The sequence below is a fragment of the Dendrobates tinctorius genome, unplaced genomic scaffold, assembly GCF_039654945.1.
Source record: "Dendrobates tinctorius isolate UK_male_01 unplaced genomic scaffold, ASM3965494v1 ptg000075l, whole genome shotgun sequence".
NCBI lineage: Eukaryota > Metazoa > Chordata > Amphibia > Anura > Dendrobatidae > Dendrobates > Dendrobates tinctorius.
Window position 1 is genome coordinate 43,666,480 of NW_027361743.1, and position 17,841 is coordinate 43,684,320.

Here is a 17,841-nt window from a genome sequence, read left to right on the forward strand (position 1 = left end):
TGTGGATTGTGCAGACGCCACTTCAGAGCAGCAACTGGCGGGGTTGGAGGCCAGGGGAAATACTAGAGACAGTGGAGCCAGAGGCCTAAGTGGAGCAGGGTAAAAAATCAGTAGTAGTTTGAATGTGGTGTCATGATCCAGTGTTGGATCTGGCGGTATTAAATGCATTAAGTGAACTTTTTTTCCTTTGGTTCTAAAGTGTGTCGTGATAGCCCCCGGTGGCCATTAGAATTATCACACGTGGTGTTGTTCATTCTAAGTTGCCCGATGGTGGGGAATGGTATCGCACCTTAGGTTTAGGTTAATGTTCACTTAATTATGGATCAGGTGTGACACCCTATAAAGGTGTGCTCAGGGTGTTCACTCACTGCCTGTGATATTGTGAGATTGCTTTCACTTTGAGTTGGAGAGCCTGGAGGAAGGATGGAGCTGGTGAGGAGTCCTGCGCAGCTTAGCCAGGGGGGACGTGTTGCAGCTATGGTGTCTGGACGAAGGGCTGGCATGGCGTGGTGGGGTCGCAGTGATGGAGTCAGCGGGAAGTGTCTGCATGGTCTGGTGGAGTGGCTACTATGGAGAGTGGCAATCACCATGTGGGACTTGGCCGCTGAGCTGGACTCAAGCATGCTTGACTTCGTGGCAGAAGCTGAACACTTCCTTGGGACTCTGGTACTAAGCAGCTGCAACTGGTGTTGGACTCTGCTCCAAGGCTGCACTAAGGTGAAGGATCCTGTTATGGTGATGGATCCAGGTGGAGGAGAAGATGCACTCAGGTGGAGGGCTCTGTTGCTAGGAGCGCACGCAACAGAGCAAAGCTAAGTGGTGTTTCCCCTGTATTGTCTCTTTCCTCATGTGTGTTATTAGTGCAGTGGTGGGATTAGTCTCCGCACCGACCCATTCCCTAGTGAGGGTTTAGGGTCAGGGTGAGTAAGGGCGTTAAGGTACGCGTGCGGCGACAGGTGCGGAGCCTGTTTAGGGAATGTAAGGAGTGCAGGGACACTGGCTCAGGGGAGCTTAGGAGGTCTCCATGTCCCCATTCCCTATCGCAGGGCCCACCATTGTTATAGTTTCCCAGGTTCCCCCTTTATTATTTGATTATTGTATGTATAACGTGTAATACCCAAATTCGCCAGGTGGAGGCGGCGTATCCACCTGCACGTTTTATTATTTAAATTCGCCCCACTGGAGGCGGTGTATCCAGGGTCACGTGTGTCACATGGGTTCGCCTTGCGGAAACATCTGCGTCCTGACACACGTGACCATGACATGTGGATGGAGCAGGAGACTTTGCCGTCCACACAGCAGGGGAGCAGCTGGCATTACTGAACCTCAATAACACAGGAGCTAGTGTTTTTCTCTGTGCAGACGACACATCTGAGCAACAACTGGCTGTGTTGAAGCCCAGGGCTTTTAGTTCAGGTGGTAGAAACATGAACACAACAGGAGACCTGGATACAGTTGCCAACCAATTATTTAGTCGGGAAGAGGACTGGCAAATTCTGGGGAGATCCATGCCTTGTTCATTTTCAGAAAAGTAAGCCGGTCGACGTTATCGGAAGAAAGTCACGTGCGACGGTCTGTTAGTACACCACCTGCGGCACTAAAGACGCGTTCCGATAATACACTGGCAGCAGGGCAAGCCAGCACCTCCAATGCATACTGGCTAAGCTCTGGCCATGTATCCAGCTTAGAGACCCAAAACTTGAAGGGGGAAGAGACATCTGGGAGTACACTCACAGGGCAAGACATGTAGTCTGTCACCATCTGACGGAAACGTTGCCTCCTGCTGACTGGAGCCGTCAGTGATGGTGTAGACAATTGTGGCGGACACACAAAACTTTGCCACATTTGGGCCATAGTGGTCTTGCCTTGTGCTGAGGCGCTGCCTCTGCTCCCTCTTTGTGCCGAGTTTCCTCCACTGGCTCAACGCACAGAGGTGCTTTGTAAAGCACTAGCACCACTGCTGTCGGGTGGAATGGAAAACATGATGGACTGCACCAGTGTGTCTTGGTACTCCCGCAGTTTACGCTCCCGGTTCAACGTTGGTATGAGGGTTTGCAAGTTGTCCCGGTAGCGAGGATCTAGGAGGGTGTACACCCAATAATCAGCCGTGTAGAGAATGTGGGCGATGCGGCGGTCGTTTCTCAGGCACTGCAGCATGAAGTCAACCATGTGCTGCAGACTCCCAACTGCCAAAGAACCGCTGTCCCCTGCTTGAGTCGTCATCTCTGCCTGCTCTGCATCACCCCACCCTCGCTGTACATACTGACTAGAGCTTTGTGTACCTCCCTCCTGTGGAGAGATGTCTTCCTCCTCCATCGACTCCTCCTCATCCTCCTCACAAAGTGTCCCCTGCCTAGGCCTTTGTGAGGAAGCACGTAGCGCAGACTGCAGAGCAGCAAGGCGTGACCTTGCCGTGCTGGAACGCCGCAAGTGAGCGCACTCTATGCGGACCTTGTGCAGCAGTGCATCAAAATCCGGATAGTCCCTCAGAAAGCTCTGCACGACCAAGTTGAGCACATGTGCCAGACATGGGATGTGAGTGAGGTTGCCAAGACCAAGAGCTGCCACCAGATTTCGGCCATTGTCACACACTACCAAGCCCGGCTGGGGATTTGCTGGCACAAACCACACGTCCCTCTCCTGCCTGATGGCATTCCAGAGCTCCTGCGCTGTGTGGCTTCGATTCCCCAAAGAAATTAATTTCAGTACGGCCTGTTAACGTTTGGCCACGGCTGTGCTCATATCGGTCGTAACAGGCTCCTGCTGCGCTGTTTCAGAGGAACTTGAGTAGGAGGAGGAGTCAGTGTGTACAGACTGGATTCCTGCAATCCGTGGAGTTGGCAGAACACGTAGAGCGCCACTCTCCAGATCTGTACCCGGCTCCACAACATTGACCCAATGGGCAGTGAGGGAAAGGTATCGTCCCTGTCCATGGTTACTGGTCCACGCATCGGTGCTCAGGTGGACCTTGCTACTGACGGCGTTTAGTAGCGCATGTTTTATGTTTGCCTCCACATGTTTCTGCAGGGCAGGGACGGCTCGCCTGCTGAAATAAAAGCGGCTGGGCACGGTGTATTGTGGGACTGCCAATGTCATGAAGTCCCGGAAGGTGTCAGTCTCCACCAGCCTGAATGACAGCATTTCAAGTGCCAGAAGTTTGACAATGCCAGCATTCAGAGCCTGTGCTCGGGGATGGTTTGCCGAGTATGGCCTCCTTTTCTCCCATGCCTGTGCTACCGATGGCTGTCGAGTGGCCTGGGAGTGTGAGGATGACTTGGAACGTGGTGCTGTGGGTGGAATGTCACAGGGTCTCCGGACAACAGTGCCAGAGGTTTTTCCTTGGCGATCCTGTGAGGAAGCCGAACCAGCTGTGTGTGAGCTGGAGGAAGAGGCCCCAACACGAGCTGAAGAGGTGGTAGGTGGTGCTGTACGTTGGCCTACGTCTTCAGTGTGTCTGTGTAACTACACCTCGTGCTTGGTCCGCACATGTTTCCACATATTAGTGGTATTGAGGTTGCTGACATTTTTCCCTCTTTTGACTCTCTGATGACACAGCTTGCATTTGACAAAGCAAATGTCATCTGAAACTGTGTCAAAAAAGGACCACGCACTGCAAGTCTTGGGAGCGCCCGTTTTGCCTTTTGAAAGTGGAATGCTCCTAACGGGTGCCGAAGTGGAGGTTACAGGCAACCAAGTCTGCCCCCTCCCTCTCCCTCCGGTTTTTGCCGTTCGGGGAATCTCTTCCTCAGAGCTGCTCCCACCACCTTCCTGTTCCTCACGCCATGATGGGTCAAGGACCTCATCATCTACACTCCCCTCTTCAAACACCTGCTTCTCCTGGGTTGTCTCGCCAGCACCGTACGCAACAGAAAGTGGCACCTGTGTCTCGTCAACATCTGATGCGTACTGAGGTGTGCTGACCATAGGCACTGGCCCACCCGCCTCTTCAGATTCAGAGGGACAAAGAAGTTGCGCATCACTGCATACTCCCTCTTCTTCACATTCTAGAATGCTGCTTGGCTGGCCCCCTCTTTCCAAACCAACAGATTCCGAGAACAGAAGTAGAGACTGTGATGGCTCCTGTCCAGGGCTCTCTGACTGCCTGGGCACTTTGGCAGGTGGTGAAGAGACAGATGGTTGCTCTTCGGTGCTCTGGCCCTGAGAGGATGTGGAAGAAATTGAAGTTGATGCGTTAGCTGCCATCCATCCCACAACGGCTTCAATTTGTTCCTCCCGCAGCAGTGGGGTACGGTGAGGTCATACAAAGCTGCGCATAAAGGACTGTTGCCTGCTAAAACTGGGGGATGCTGACTCACTGGTGCCAAAAGCAGGCACTGAATCCCCCACGTCCTCTCCCTGCAGAATCCCCACGTCCTCTCCCTGCAGAATCCCCACGTCCTCTCCCTGCTGAAACTCCACGCCCACGTGCCTTACTCCCTGCCTTCTTCATCTTGCTAGACTGAGAAAGACAGACAGAAAAGTACAAAGGGGGGGCCTTAGTGTGCTTATTCCTGAACAGCTGGTTACAGGTTTAAGAAACACTAATTTTATGCAGTGTGTGTGTCGACTACACTTTAATGGGAGCTAATGTGGCCTACACAACTTTCAAATGTAGTGTTTGGTAAACTTTGTTTTGTTTTTTTTTGGGAAAAAAAACTAAAAGGATGTGACCAAAGATTTGAATGTGAGAGTATCACCAACTTTCTGGAGCTATTACAATGCAGTAAGGTAACCTACAATGCAAAAGATGAGGCTCCAAAAAAAATTGGGTAATACTAATCTGGCTGCAGCTGAAGGGCACAAGCCAGAAAAAAGGCTCCTCTATCTACTCCTATATAGTGTTTGCAACCAACCAATGTAGATGGATATGGATGGATGCACACTAGAAAAATATGTGTGAGGCAGTGACGCACGCCGAGCGGCCTACAACCAGACGTAGCTGCAGGACACACTACTCAGCGTGAGCTGCACTCACACACAGTCAGAGACCTCTCAGACAGCCGTGAACAGTGCAGCTAAGTGGGCACTAGCACTGACAGGCTGCAGAAAGGCTCCGCTGTGTACTCCTAGAGTGTTTGCAACCACCGTATATGGATACGGATGGATGCACACTAATAGGAGAAAAAATGAGCTGCAATAAAAGAAAAATGTGTGAGGCAGTGACACGCTGAGCCGCCTACAACCAGACGTAGCTGCAAGACACACTACTCAGCGTGAGCTGCACTCACACACAGTCAGAGACCTCTCAGACAGCCGTGAACAGTAATAAAAGATAAAGGTAGCACGCACCAACATATCAAACGCAATGGGGTATAAAATATAATATATACTACCAGCAGAAGGGTAATAGTAACCCCATAGTACTCATGGTGTTGTGGACTAGAAAAAGACCATTTGTCAAACAAACATATGCAAGGGGGAGGAAGAAAGAAAAACTTCCTGACAACAAATAGGTCAATAAATAAAATTGCTTTATTAAGGATACAGGGCAAGGAACAATACAGATAAAAATTATAGTAGTATAAGTTGGTAACTTGTCATAAGATATAAAAAGGCACCAAAGTCCTCACATGTCACTCAAACATAACCCAAATGGGGAGGACAAAAAGAAAAAAACACAAAAGTGTTATATCAGAAACACAGGGTGTAATGTGGGGACATAGCCCACTCAGTATAGCAGTGATACCATCAAGATATATTACACAAAGTCATGACACAAAAGATAAATCTGTCCTACATTACCGATATAGATGCCCGTACACAGAGACAAGTGGGAGGACCAGGTACCCGCCCCGACGCGCGTTTCGGGAGCCTTCGTCAGTGGGCGCTATGACAGAATAATCATAAGTGCTTTTTATAGTGCAGAAACCGGAAGGGCCAATCAGTGTGTTGGGCGGAAGTCACCCAGCGCTGCCCGGGTAACCGTGGATCCGCCCCCACGTTCGGCAGATGAGCAGCCGTGACGCCCGGATGACGCAGGGCCCCACGTGACCGGACGCCCAAAGCTGCCATGCGCCGACCAGGAGGAGGATCCCACGAGTCACACAGAGTAAATCAGGCATGCGCATAGCGAACATATGAGAGTAGACGCCATATTGGTTGAGGGCAATAAGTCCTGCATAGGCGGAAGACAGCAGTAGCGGGTCTAAAGGATAACACCATGAATATATTATCAAAGATAACGCACATTGGAATATTGATAACAAGTACAATAGAAAAAGTAAATAATACATAAAATAATACCAATAGATAAACCAAATATGACAGGCATACTAAAACGGACATGCATATAGAAAGTATATGAGAATGAATAACCTATTGCTTAGGAACAAGTCCCAACCAAACGGATAATGACAGTCAACTATGTGACACTGTACTCAGATATAGGATGTCAATAGCATATATAATGAAAAAAGAAAGGGTCCACAGAGCAATATTACTAGATATAATATATATGTGCCCATTACCCGCAGCACAGATACTACTGCTTAATTGGGCTAGAGGATACCCTCTGAAATAAACCCGCAACTGTAACACTAATATATACCCAAATATTACAAATGTATCTACAGCAATCTTAAAACATACAACGTGAAAAGGTATATCACCATAAATGTGGATATATAAGTATGACTACATGTACAGAGATATACACCTATAACCCTAACTCATGACACATATACAGTGTCCATAACAAGAATTTCGTCACATGACGTTCTTCGATGTGAAGATCCAAAAGATGAAATGTGGTCCTCTTCATCATATATCCTCAAAATTCCGGAATCCACAGTACCCAGCACTATATATACTAAAAAGAGATTAAAACAAGGAAGAAATTAAAAATAAATGACAAGAAAGCAGCTTTTTACAAAAAATAAACACCTACTCCAAAAAAGGGGCAAAACTCAAATTTTCGTTCAACCCATGAGGGTGCACAGTTTTAAGTGTCCAGATCCACCTGGATTCGAGGCGCGCCAGTCTGGAAGACATTCTACCACCCCTAATGCCCGCATCAACCATATCAATACCTTTAAATCTGATCAATTTACTGTCGCTGTTATGAAACAATTTAAAATGGCGTGGAATTGTTTTCAACGTGGATGCGTCCGTGTGGTCAGCTGCCGCCTCAATTCCCAAGATGTGTTCACGTACTCGCACCTTAAGTTGGCGCGATGTCAATCCCACATAGATAAGTCTACATGGACAGGTAGTGTAGTAGATCACGTGGCGGGTCTCACAAGTGATAGTTTTTTTAATACGAAAAACCTTGCCATTTGAGTCCACAAAAGTGGAGGCTCGATCGATATTAGGGCAGGCGACGCAGTGACCACAGGGACGACATCCACGTCGAATGGGAACAAAATCCAAAAATGTAGTCTTTGTCTCACCCACAAAGAGAATGTGGGTCTGGTGATCCTTTAGGTTTCTGGCTCTCCTAAAGGACAAAGATGGCTTTTCAGGTAGGATTTTAGAAATAATCGGGTCCACTTGTAAAATGGACTGTATTGTGCAGCTGTCCCAAAGCTTCTTTTACATACATGGCCTTGGGCCAAATCACCACATTACCCCCCTTGTCCGCTGGTTTCAATTCAATATTCTGGAGCTCTTTAAGGAAGCGAAGTCTTGATCTCTCCTCTCTACTCAAATTGTCCCTACGAAAATGTTGAGGAATCTTAAGGAGATCCTGGGTAACCACTTGTACAAACATATCAATGCTAGCGCATGTCGAGAGCGGGGGAAACTTCCGGGAATGAGGTCGAATCGTAGGGGGAATCTTACCTCCCTCATCGGACTTGCCACTGGAGAGCTCCTCAAGTGTCCTCACCGCAACTTGCTCTTCCTCTGTAGGGAAGAGATCATATGATTGCTTATCAAAAAAATGTCGTTTAAAAATTAATGGTCTGGCAAATAAATGAAGATCCTTAATTACTGTGAAGGAATCAAAGCCAACAGTGGGTGAGAAAGACAAACCACGACTTAATAGTGATAGATCAGCAGCTGACAGAATATGCTCACTCAGATTAATCACCTTATTGTCATTATTAGGATGGTCTGGTGAGCGAAGATGTCGCCTTTTTTGTGGATAGTAGTTATGGTTGCGTGACCTGTTAATCCTAGCTCCAGACCGTGTGGTCATAGAAGCTGATGAAACATCCAATTGACCACCGATCGAAGATAAAGATGTAATAGAAGAGGAATGATGTAGAGTCTGTGAAGAATTTTTCCTTCTTCTCCATAGGTACACAGTACGTTGCTGGTAATCTCTCTGATCCCTAGTAAATTTATTTTGCTGGGTTTCCTGTATTTTTTTAACTGTAACATCCAATATTTTCTCAAGATTCGAATCAAAAGTACGGATTTTCTCAGCCGAACTATTGGACCTTATATCATTTTGTGCTAAATCGATCAGTTTGTCTAATTCACAAATTTTAGTTGTATTGTGACCAATTAAGAGCTTCATCAGGGTGATGGAACACACACTGCACGCCTCTTCCCAGCTAGAAATGAACTGTGCATCCTGAATGGGAAAGGTGGGAATTACCCGAACCCTCAAGCCCCTGGGTATCATATTACTAGTAACATATTTGTCAAGAAAGGCCCTGTTCCACCACAATTTAGTACGACTAATCAAATGCTCTTGTTTGGAGGAACAGAGATCATCAAATTTGGAGTCATCAGATTGTGAAGTTCCAGTATTAGAACCAAAGACCCGTTCCATTTGGCCAAGCCAGGATTTCTCTTTAGCTCGAAAGTCCATAATAGTGCCACCAAGACCTGTGCAAAACACAGCATAAACATGCAAATAAAAGATAAAGGTAGCACGCACTAACATAGCAAATGCAATGGGGTATAAAATATAATATATACTACCAGCAGAAGGGTAATAGTAACCCCATAGTACTCATGGTGTTGTGGACTAGAAAAAGACCATTTATCAAACAAACATATGCAAGGGGGAGGAAGAAAGAAACTTCCTGACAACAAATAGGTCAATAAATAAAATTGCACTATAAAAAGCACTTATGATTATTCTGTCATAGCGCCCCCTGACGAAGGCTCCCGAAACGCGCGTCGGGGCGGGTACCTGGTCCTCCCACTTGTCTCTGTGTACGGACATCTATATCGGTAATGTAGGACAGATTTATCTTTTGTGTAATATATCTTGATGGTATCACTGCTATACTGAGTGGGCTATGTCCCCACATTACACCCTGTGTGTCTGATATAACACTTTTGTGTTTTTTTCTTTTTGTCCTCCCCATTTGGGTTATGCTTGAGTGACATGTGAGGACTTTGGTGGTGCCTTTTTACATCTTATGACAAGTTACCAACTTATACAAATTTTTATCTGTATTGTTCCTTGCCCTGTATCCTTAATAAAGCAATTTTATTTATTGACCTATTTGTTGTCAGGAAGTTTTTCTTTCTTCCTCCCCCTTGCAGCCATGAACAGTGCAGCTAAGTGGGCACTAGCACTGAAAGGCTGCAGAAAGGCTCCGCTGTCTACTACTAGTGTTTGCAACCAAAGCATATGGATATGGATGGAAGCACACTAGATAGAATTTTTTAAAAATAAGCAGCTCAAAAAGAAAAATATGTATGAGGCAGCAGTGAGGCACGCTGGGCGGCCTACAAACAGGCGTGGCTGCAGGACCCACTCCACAGCGTGAGCTGCACTCACACAGCCCTTGCAGACAGCTGTGAACACTGCTGCTAGGGAAAAGAAAGCTACAGTGGTGGTTTATGTAGCCTGGGTAAAGCACAATATTGTTTTGAGAATCGCTATTTCTAACTGTCCCTCACAGTCTTCAACAGCAGCCTGTCCCTAACTGAATTCACAGCAGAGTGACCAGAAATGGTGGCGGCGGTGGCTTTTATAGTGCATCATGACATCATTTCAGCAGCCATTCACAGCCATGCCAATAGTTAACATGCCTACATGCCTAACAGGATGTGCCCACACTTCTGAGGATTCCCATTGGCTGAATCAAAGCGAGCGGGCTCATAGCATTATGGGAACTTCCGATTCCGGTATCCGATATGAAAAAAGTCAGAAGTCAGTATCGGAATTCCGATACAGCTAATATCGGCCGATACCCGATACTTGCGGTATCGGAAAGCTCAACACTAGCAATGACACTATTTTCCCTGGCTCAGTCTCTACCCTCTAATAGTGTCACCCATCATAGGGACATTTACAAGATGCCCTCCATTAACTACATTTAATATCTAAGCACGGTACGTCCTATTCTTCTATCCTCCTAATCTGACCATTTTAGCAATATTTTGGGGTCTCAGAAATTAAGTTGTATGCTATTTACACCATTATGACCAGAATTGATTCTCTGTATATACTTTATTTGTGTTTATTTATTTATTTTTTCACTTTGTAGTAACTGGTGGTCTATACTGACCGAAATGTTTTCTGGTACTACAATAAATTGTTCCACTAAGCACTAAGTTGAGTGCCAGGTTTTAAGTTTCTTTGTTGGCAGCTGCTTTGTTGTTGGTCAGCTGATGTGGGTGGTGACCATTCCCACCATCAATTGAATCGTCAAATGATGGGTGCATCAGCTGACTGTTGGTAATAGAGTTAATCTATGAAGACCAGCCTGGAGTTTGCTGCTCTCTGGTACCAGTGGTGTATCTGCTGCTCCTGTGGAGTTCAGGCTTTGGGTTCCATATTCTTTGCTGTTTGGAGCTTGGCAGCAGAGGCAGTAGCTGAGTATAGTTTTCCCTTTCCTTGAATGCCTCTTGTTTGTCACTTCCCCTGTGTTGATACCATCTGCAGTGGTGAGGCTAGCGTCCTTGCCGGACAGTGCACTAGCCAGGTGTCATGGGTATGTCAGAAGCTGCAGACAGTCACACTGCATCTGGCTGCAGAAGGTACTTGGCTATTCGGGTGTATAGACGCCTGCAGGACAGTTGGGTAATATGACCAGCTTCTGAGCCGTCTTTCCGGGACAAGATCCCGATATTGGAGTCTAGGACCGGGGATGAACCTATACTTGCGGAGCTAGAGGTTCTCCTGCAGTTGGGAGGTGTGTCCATGTCGTATGTTTCTCCCGACACTTGCAAGAAAAAGGGTGTATGTTTTTTTGGGTGGGATGAATGGACATTTTATTGGGGCCTATCCTGTAATTAAAAAGCAAAAAGAAACTTGATTAACCCTTGGGAACCTTGAGCTTGATAATCAAGGGGTGTGTTTGTTATCAACCTGAAGTTCTCGTTTTGTCCTGAAAGCAGAGGTGGTGCTAGAAAGCAGGTATGAAATTTTTTTTGTGTTTGTAGACAGTGGAGCTGGAGCCTGTATGGTGGATGATGAGTTTGCTCATGGTTTTGTCTGCTATATCTTGGCTAAACCTATTCCTATTTGCGTCATCGACTCAGCACCACTTGCACAGAGAACACTGACACAGATTGTTCATAACATAAGGCTGAAAGTGGGGTCTTTGCATTATGAAGTTGTGGGAGTTGGCCAGGACAGTAGTCTTGGCTGAATTTAGTGGGCTTTGCATGCCCTGGCCTTTCCTTATAAGAAAATCACATTCTTTTGGCAACGTACTTGCCTGCTCGTTCCCTGCGACATCAGGGTCTCCACTCTGTTCCTTAGAGTTACCTCTGGCCACTTCTGAATAAACAGAGACACAGTCCACCTCCAACTCAAACCTTTACTTTCGGATCTTCGCAGCACATCCAGATACATTCCATCTACAACAACAGTTTCCATGTTACACAATACTGCATCTTTCCCTTCTCTTCTCTCCCTGCCACACAGGTCGAGATCGGGTCGTACCACACTGTACGTTTTCTCGGCGGCCTCGTTGTGTACACTCACTGTATACAGGGGGTCCCTCATCTGTTTCGTCCCGGCACCAAGGGAGTCCACCCATGCTAGCAATCTCCACATCCTGAGTTACCTGCCCGTCTGTCCTGCCGCATTCTGTAATGCAGTGTTCTTCCTGGGAAAACTCAATCTCCCGCTTCTGAGGAAACTCAATCTCCTCTCACTTCAGCTGTCACTTCACTAACTGCACACTGTCTCCGGATGGCTGGGCACTTCCTTTCACGTTGCGGGGCGTTGGGTAGCTCGGGCATGTCGCCCACAGGAGCAATAAGGGCTACCCGCCCTAACTGAAATAAAACAGGAAATCCTGCTACCTTACTCCCCAACTAACTCCTCCTATGTTAACTATTTATATGGTGGCTCATACTCAAGAACTCTATGCCCCCATGTAGTATCCAAACTGTACAATGCACTGTCCCTATTATCTACATTGTGCATCAGAATTACAATATTACACTGGAGACTTATATCAGCATTCAACAACATATATAAATATACAGGACGGCCACGATGACCCCCCCTACAAAGTAATCTCTTATGCCCTGACTGGTGTCCACACTCCAATGGTTCTGGGTTAGCCCTGGAAGCATAATCCAGATAGATTGTAAAGTGGGGAGATTACTGTCATGGTAACTATCTAAATGTTTCCCCTTCTGCTGTATAAACAGGGACCTTACTGATATTTTTGTCAGGCTTTGAGGACCCTGCCCCAATTTCAGCCTTGCACCCAAACCAAGAGTGTTAGATGTTGGAGGCTCGGGGATGTCCCTGCCTCTTACCCTTCGGGGAGGTTGTTGTGCTGTCTAAATTGCGCTGCAAAGTAGCTAGAGAATATGACTCTGTACTTGCTGGTCACCAATGTGGTAAGGCAACTGCAGACTTCCTTTCTCGTCGATTTTGGTAGCCGGGGTTGCATCAGGATGTGGTTGAACAAGTGTCTACCTGCAATGTTTTCGCACGTTCTAAAGTATCACATACCAGGTCATCTGGTCCTGTTTCGCCACTACCTGTTCCTAACAGGGTCAGGAGAGACAGGTATAAACGTATGACTGTCAGTAAACGCATGCCAGGTCCGGACTGAATGTGAATGATTTTGTGTGATTGTCTACCAGGAGTTTCAGGATGACGGTTCCTTCCTGAAAGTTAGGACCTAGATTCATTGGTCCCTATAAGATAACTGCCGTCATTTGTCCAGCAGCGTTTCTTCCTGAGTTGTCTCAGCAGATAAATCAGGGGATTTATTATATAGAAATAAATGAATTTCCATGTGAAATAATAAGGGTAAACCATACACATATATATAGTACTAGTACAGGTGTGCATTTGAATCAGCGTTTTTGGTGTTTGTTTGTTTTTTTTGCAGCCAAAGCCGGCTCTCTTGGCAGTAAAAACACTGCTTTCAAAACACCCATTTTTAGGGTATGTGCAGACGATCCGGAAATGGCAGCACTTTGGACGCAGCGGACATGTGCTCCTTCTAAAGTGCTGCCATCTTACGCAGGTGATTCCACATGTGTTCATCCCATCCACTATGCTGTAACATCTGACCGCTGCGGGTCGGATGCTGCGGATGTACGCAGCATCCAGAGTATACTGATTGTGGACACAGACCCTTAGAGCTTTTGCTGGGTTTTTTTTTTTTTGTATAGTATTCATTTTGTCTACAGTACATGTTTAATAAAGTTCGCTTTATTCACCAAAAACACAGCGAAAAACAACGTTGCGACATTTGCAGCTTTTCTAAAACTTTTTCATTGCTTTCTATGGGTGAAAAAAAATTGCTGAAAGAAGTGACACGCTGCAGTTGTGAAATTCAGTCAGGAGAAAATAAAAGGGTGTGCAGGAGATCTCTGAAAATCTCAAGTCTTTGCTTGTGCTATAAAATGCTGTAAACTTCTTATTTCCAGAAGAAAAAGCTGCAAAAATTCTGCATATGAACATGGCCAAAAGCTGCTTTTTAAAGTGCCAGCAAAACATATGAGATTTCCGAAATCTCCTGCATGCGCTTGTTTTTTTCTGACTGAATTTCAGGACTGTAGCGCTTTTTAAATCTGCAGCGTGTCACTTCTTTCAGTGTGTTTTCACCCATAGAAAGCAATGAAAGAATATAGAAAAGAAAGCTGCAGATATTGCAACGGCATTTTTCACTGCAATTTTTTAAGTGGTTTTGGTGAATTAAACTATTAAGTCTCGTTTACATGTTCAGTATTTGGACAGTATTTCACATCAGTATTTGTAATGCAGAAACAGAAGTGGAACAATCAGAGGAAAAGTATAGAAGAAACACGTCACCACTTCTGGATTTCTCACCCTCCTGGTTTTGACTTGCACATACTGATGTGAAATACTGACCGAATCCTCAATGTGTGATCGTGGCCTTAAACATACTGTAGACAAAGCAACATCCTCACTTTAAAAAAAGCTGAAAAAAGTGTAAAGAACACCAGAAAACAAGCTGAAAAACAGGTGTTCTGAACACATTTTTACTGCCAATAGAACAGGTTTTGGCTACTGAAAAAAATGCATGTGAACATAGCCATAGCGTCTCAGAGTAAGACTATCTGTGGTGTTACATAGGACTGCAGGTGACATCTACTATATTATCTGTTCTCAGAGTTATCACTGCTCTCTCTGGTGTTACGTATGATGAGGTCATGTAAGCCGGGGAGGGCTTCTGTTTTGGAGTGTGCTGTGCATAGAGGAAATTGTATGGCGATCGGTACACAGCCCCTTCTGAAATAACAGGTGGGCGTGGTGGCTTATTCGCAGTGCGGGAAAACTACAATCCTGCAGGTGGGAGTGTCAAAATCGGTACTGTCCCGCTGGATCCAGGACGGTTGGGAGCCCTGCTGTGTTATCTGCTGTTAAAAAAAAAAATTAAGAGGGGGTTGGGGGACAACTCTTTGTCTTTGGGGCTTGGGCCCCCCAATCTTTTTTGACCCTAGCAACGCTCCTGTGTAATGCTAATAGTGGCAGACCCGTCGGCCAATATAAGGCCCCTAAATATGGGGGCCACATTGCCAGCACTGGCTCCAGGCCACTCTGCCAACTGTTCATGTAATGTAACCTAAATGTATGATTTTATAATGTTAGCATTTGGGGCCCCACTTTAAACTTTTGCGTAGGGCCCCACTTTGTCTAAAACCGGCCCTGGGTGTCTACTAAAACATCAAGTAGAAGTATGCATCTGGGATCTGGAGTTCTAGGGTGATCGGCCCGTAGTGGGTGTCGGCTGTTCTCAGTCCTAGGACCTTCCAGTTGGAGTTACCCCCAGGAATGCAGGTAGTTAATATATTCCACAGGTCGGCGTTCTGGAGATTTGTTGCGCCTCCGGAGCCTACGTTATTTCCGCCACCATCAGGCTACGTTTGCCTAAACCTGAGGATCAAGTGAATGCAGAGATGAATCCTAGTAGGTTGAGGCTCCCTCACCTTACATAATTTCTGGTGAGTCTGGTGTAAAGGGTCCAGAGGTCCCTCGTTGAACGGGAGATACTGTCACAATTTATTTTTGGATTTGTGACAGCTCTAGCTCTTGTTCTGCTATAATTTAAATGTTGTTTTTTTCAATTTGGGCCACCAAGAGTTATTGTCAGTTTCTTTGCTGGCAGCTGCTCTGTTGCTGGTAAACTGATGTGGGTGGTGACCACTCCCACCATCCTTTAAATAGTCACATGACGCATCAGATGACTGTTGCTAATAGAATTAATCTATGAAGACCAGCCTAAGAGATTGTTGCTCTCTGGTGCCAGTGGTGTATCTGCTGCTTCTGTGGAGTTCAGGTTCCTGGTTCTGTATCCTCTGCTGTTTGGAGCTTGGCAGCAGAGGCAGTAGTTGAGTATAGCTGTGATGACAGCAATGGTGTCACTGGCGCTGCCTAGGGGGTGCTATCAGGGGGCACATGTGGGTCGCCCTCCCAGGGCTGTGGGGTACTCGGTACCGGGCCGGTATCAGGGAGATGTGTCACAGTGGCGGTGACCTGGACCGTGGCCCTGGGCGCCCAAGTAAATAGAAAGATGTTGTGGTTTGAATGTTATTAAATGAATAGTTTGTGACGCCACCTGTGGTGTTGGCAAGGGAGGTGTTAAGCCGACGCTGCATGCAGATCCTCCAGGACAGATGGTGTGGTGCAGCAATGGTGGTATAACCCTCCACAGGCAGGGTTGTTGTCCCAGGGCAGTGTAGATGTGGAGACACTTAGATGGTGTAGTGTCAGGCGGACGGACGCAGGAAGGAATGGAGGACACCAGGGCATGTAGTTCCAATGCTTTACTCACAGTCTGTAGTGCCCGCTTCTGCGCCGTGTCCTCCGGGTCAGGGACTCAGTCAACCTCCAGGCAAGATGGAAAGCTCCCTTCCACACTCCACCAACTTATGTGCCTTTCCTGAACGTCTCCTCTATAGCGCCTTTATGTGTGAAGATCCCCAGTACCGTGGTACACTGGAGTAGCTCCTGACAGATGTTCCCAAGAACTCTACTTGCACGGCAGACAGCTGTAGTCTGCTTCGGGGACTCTCTACTCCTAAGTCCCGTCTCTCTATCCGTATTGCTGTTGTGCCCTCAAGTGTTAGATGGGAGTAGTGCATTTACAGTCCACTACTCCACCGGTGTCTGCTGCAGAACCATTAGTGTTCATACAACCTCGGGGACCGGGCCCTGGCCTTGCGCTTAGAACTTCTAGGCAGGGTTCTTCCTCTAACCCACGTCCTCTGTGTTCCTCTTTACTCCTACGTTCCATACTTGTCCTTTCCCTTCTATGGAAACTCAGGCTTCAGGTCAACGTCCTTCTCCTTCTTTCCTTTCCTTTCCCGTGCCAGCTGGCTCAGGTCACTGAGGCAGCTGCAGCACTCCTTCCTCCATCCCTTCTTCCAGGGATCCCCACTCCTCCCGAGTAGCTTCCTTCCTCACTGACCTCCTGTCAGACTAACCTGTCATCCTAAACCATCCCTCTCATATATATATATATATTCTGAACTCCACCCACCTCCCAGCACATCTAGTGTTCCAAGCAGGGAACCACCAAAGGTGCTCTGCTACTCTCTAAGCAAGGAGCCGCAATGTGGTTATTCTGAACTACTCTATTGTGTGGGGTGCGAGTGTTGTAGCGTGGTCAGGAGCCTCCAACTTACCTGGATGCTGGGTCACCACACCTTAGGAGAGAGGAAGGTGCAGTACCTCTGTGGCGACTGAGCCTCAGGGGCGCCACATGTGAACGAGCGCAGGGAGTGCAGGAACAAGGCACGCTGTGCACAAGGACCTGAGACTAAGCAGTGAGCATAGGACCTGGCACAAGGCAGTCACATGACCAGGGGGCGGAGCCACCGTGGGTGAGTACAGGGAAGGAAACTGAACACATACAGTACAGGGCACAGGCAGTAAACATGGTCAAGGAAAGCCGAGGATCAAAAGCCAGACAAGAGCATAGTACCTAGGGATAAGACAAAGAGTAAATCGAGACAAGCCAAGGGGTCAGATAACCAGTAGGGACTGGGCAGTGCAAAGCAGGATACAGAGGCAAAAGTCAGGGGACAAACCGGGTCATACACAGCAAAGCACACAAGCAAAGAGGCACAACGTTTACGGACAAGTAACCTGGGTCAGCAACCACAAACCGAGTATACGGAAGTATCACCGACACAAAATCCAGGAACTGCCAACATTAAATAGCTGCCCCTGAACCAAAGAGAGGCGAACTAAAATTATCCCTGACCTGACCAGGATTGAGGCGGAACCATCCTGTCCAGAGTCATGACAATAGTTTTCCTTTTCCTTGTCTGTCTCATGTTTGTCACTTACCCTGTGTTGATACCATCTGCAGTGTTGATGCTAATGTCCTTGCCGGCCAGAGCACTAGCCAGTGTATAGAGAGGTGACAGCTAGGGACTAGGCACATGATTGTGGCGGGGGAAGGACCTGCATAGGACGTTAGGGGAGCTTAGAAGTAGGCACAGGTTCGAGTTAGGAGGTACCCTATCCCGTGCTCCCTACTGTTA

At 47.0% G+C, this 17,841-nt stretch overlaps 1 long non-coding RNA gene across 2 annotated transcripts in view; it reads right to left on the bottom strand.

Moving 5' to 3' along the window:
- Positions 1-5,456: 5,456 nt before the first annotated feature.
- LOC141096532 (uncharacterized) overlaps positions 5,457-17,841 on the bottom strand; it is an 84,151-nt gene continuing 71,766 nt past the window's right edge. For both annotated transcript variants that reach the window (XR_012233707.1, XR_012233706.1), the window contains exons 3-4: positions 7,780-7,842; positions 5,457-6,808 (exon numbers count right to left, since the gene is read on the bottom strand). This is a non-coding gene — a long non-coding RNA (uncharacterized lncRNA). The remainder of the gene's footprint in view (positions 6,809-7,779; positions 7,843-17,841) is intronic.